The 3,859-nt window shown below is 35.9% G+C and overlaps 1 protein-coding gene across 1 annotated transcript in view; it reads right to left on the minus strand.

Moving 5' to 3' along the window:
- LOC106472828 (phosphoenolpyruvate carboxykinase, cytosolic [GTP]-like) overlaps positions 1 to 3,859 on the minus strand; it is a 22,904-nt gene that overhangs the window by 7,962 nt on the left and 11,083 nt on the right. The gene's annotated exons all lie outside the window — the stretch shown is intronic.

A 3,859-nucleotide genomic window follows, 5' to 3' on the forward strand; every position in this document is an offset into this window, starting at 1 on the left:
CATTACATAGGCTATCCTCAACATCTGTCAATATAGATGGAATTCAGTAATTGTTAAAGAACATATTTTACTGGCCCAATGTTGTTACGGCATTCATTTCGAACCAAAGACAAAATATGTTGAAGTTGTTCTTTTGTTAATGAAATATTTGGTTGCAAAATAAAAAATACTACACACACACTTGTACTAAGAGTAAAGGAACTGCAATGAAGGGGAATTTAGCAAACTAAGAAATGTTCTTATACAAAGTAGCTTGGTTTGGTATGTTGACAGAAGTATTAATGGAAAAGTTTGCCATCAATTACAGAGATGATGAATGGTGAAGTAGGTGGAAGACTAAATAATCAGTGTTTCAGAATGTTACTTAGAACAGTATTGCATGTCATGAGTTCTTGTGATGAATTCTAATGTACAACTTATTAGCAACATCACCTCATACGAGAACGAATCAACTTAACTCCTTAAAACAAAACCTTATTGTTATAATAACAGCAATGCTTGCACAGGATGTAAAGTATAAAAGCTTGTGCTAAACCAGGCTAGTTAGTTATCGAGTTAGCCCATAGTTAGTCAAGACAGAAACTTGTGTCTGCACCAGCTTGACATAATATTGAAACTCTATTATGAAGCAACATTCAGTTCAACTAAGTTTATTTTGTATTCTTATAAGATTCTCCTTTAAGATGGAAGCTAAGTTAAAATACCAATGTAGATAAATGAATGAAGTTAATTTCAAAGGGGGTTTTGGTTCGTAATTAATATAAAAACAGTTTAAGAGCACTGATTAAGGAGTACATAAAGAGGTTGGAGATAATGTTAAAGGTCTCGGAACAAATGTCATTAAGAAAAAGAGTCATGAACAACTGAAGAAAAATAAACTCTGTAACAATTAGTATCCAATTGATAATTTACTCGCAATCAACAGCAACTAGGTACATTTCGATGGTTCCAACTAAAGAACTGAATAACTGTGGAGAAAACATTAAATGTCTTTCTCTAGCTACCTACATCTCGAGAAAAAGGAAAGAATACGAATCTATATAAAAATTATCCATTTTAATAAGAATGCATAAAACCTTTTCTTAATACATATTCAGCCAACAATCTATGGAAATCAAAAGTTAAAATGTATGAAAAACAAACTGCAAACATTTAAGATATGGCTAGAATTACATTTTATAAGAGTAACAGAGTGTAAAGGACATTAATTATAACAAACCTCTTATAGGTCACAGAATACCTGGAAATCAAGGAAACGTACAAAGATGAAACAAATCATTGATAATAAAAGTACTCAACCACTTAGAACAGCCAGTAAGAATAACAGACAGTATGGTCTTGAAAGAAAAAATTAAGTAATCTGTATCTTGACTTGTTGCGATAATTGATGGCTGAGTAATCCCAATAATGTTTGAAGACCTTTCCTTTACTTTGGTATACTTCCCAAGTGGAAGAGGTAGCTAACAAGGTTTTAAAACACTATTACAGAAGAGAGAACAATGGATAAGGAGTTCATCACAATGATATTCTAATCATGGGTAAGACCCCTTGGAGAAAATGTTTTGAGAAAGCATATCTATTGGTTCTGTCAGAGCATTGGGAACTAAGGAGCAAGATACTTGTAGTATAGCACTGAAACTTTTGGTGAATGTATTCAGATGCTGGGAATCAGAATGGATCACCATCAATACTAATCTACCTGAAGGACCACCACTCTCACCTGTCCTCTTCAACATCTACACAGTGGATCCAGACCATCTTGACAATCCAACTGAAAGCCATGTGCTAATCTTTGCCAATGAAATTCTGGTGTACGACAGAGGACTAGCAAAGTTGAAATTAAAGTTAAAATTCAACCATCTCTTAACATGAGCAAATGGAGCAATGACAAAGGAATGGTTATAAATCTTGCCAAAGCCACAGTCATATTCTGCACACACAAGAACAGGATAAACCAACATCATCTTTTGCAGGTGCTGCCATCCTTCTGGAAGAAATGTTGAAATACCTGGGGGTAACTTTGACATACAACTCAGTCATAATGACACTATGATATCCAATACTATCAAAGAACTGAAGAATGTCACCTGCTTATGATCTGCAAGTGTCTTATCCACTCCTCCTGGATTGTATACTACTGATGATCAGTGTGAGTGCTATATAGCTAGATAAGATTGAAAAATTCAAAACACTTGTTTAAGATACATCACAGGATGTACTTCAGTCATGCTCATCAAGGCCTTATTACAACTCAGAAGCCTCAGCAGTATTGCAGAACTCCAACAGTGCTGACAAGCATAATTTTTCAGTAGGACTCGCAGTGTACATACCATGCATTCCATCATTGAGCTACTGCCTTTGTAAGTTGGAACATTCTAATTCCATAGCTACACAACAACCCTGCTGTCATAGGTGAAAAGGAACTATATGGCCACCATTGAGATAATTGGTCACAGTTAGATCTCGGGCACCTCTATATGGAATAAACATCTGGCATCAGTGGGATCTGTGGAAATCTAAACAGACATTGTATAAAATTGGCAGTGTTTAGCAGTAAAAGCCTATAAGCCCCCTATTTCAAAACAATGGTGTCCATCATAGCCACAGATGGTTTCTACACCACAAGCATCAAGAGGATTGTTTGGTCATTCGTCATCTCATGGAGCAATACTATTCTAAGTACGGCTAGTGGAGCATTCAAGTTTCCCAGAAGCAGTATAAAATGGAGTTGGAAGCCATAAAGCAAGTTCTCCTCTTGAATGCTGAATGCAACGAATCATAAACAGACAGTAGCACCAACATAATGTTACTGACTTGTAGGCTGTACTGCGTAACATTCAGAGTGGATGGCAGAAACAAAAGCAACTGCATGGTAAGACCACCTGAATATACGTGACAGGCCATGCAGGGATAAGTTTAAATGATGAAGCTAATAAACTCACAGGAGAAGTCCAATTATTAAATCCAGCATAACTAAGCAGAATATCAAGCTCCTCTGATTAGTAAGGTGAAAACAGCAAGTGGAAGATTTTCCTCAACATTAAGAGGGAATGATACTGGTGGAAAACAAAGTATTGTATGGTATAACTAGGAAAATCAAAAGATGGAGAATCTATAGGACAGTATACACACAGAAGGCCACTGGTAACATCAGTCAACAAACTCTCTTCTACCTACTGTGAAGCAGATAGCCCACATATGAAGGATCAGTGCCCATCAATTCAACCTCTCAGTTCAATTCTACATCTATGCCATAATGTTCCAAATATGCCAAGAAAGTTCCTTAGTATCATGATCAATCAAGTCCAGATAGGAGGATCAGACATTACAACACCTGAGGACATGGCATCCTTCAAGTAAAACTTTTATTAAACTACATAATGATTAAAGTTTAAAGAATAAATTTATATAGAAAACCTAAGGTTTAAAATTGATTTGGGAGAAATAATAGCAAATACTAATGAAAGATCAAATCAGACAAATGTTTTTTTTAAATATCACAATTTCTGTTAAAAAGTCAGCATATAACTCACTACAGGAGTGGAAAAGAAAGTAAATTAAAATATTCTTTAAAGATTGGTGAGTCAGGAAATAAAAAGTCGTGTCTTGTGGAAAGTTTTCACTGGTTAATGGGGGAACGATGGCATACAAGATAAACTTGGAAAGGGTGGAAACTCTTAGCACACACATGTAAACGCGAACAGGGGTAAAGGTGGAAACTCTTAGCACACACATGTAAACGCGAACAGGGGTAAAGGTGGAAACTCTTAGCACACACATGTAAACGCGAACAGGGGTAAAGGTGGAAACTCTTAGCACACACATGTAAACGCGAACAGGGGTAAAGGTGGAAACTCTT

This window comes from Limulus polyphemus, unplaced genomic scaffold, assembly GCF_000517525.1.
Source record: "Limulus polyphemus unplaced genomic scaffold, Limulus_polyphemus-2.1.2 Scaffold5642, whole genome shotgun sequence".
Classification (NCBI taxonomy): domain Eukaryota; kingdom Metazoa; phylum Arthropoda; class Merostomata; order Xiphosura; family Limulidae; genus Limulus; species Limulus polyphemus.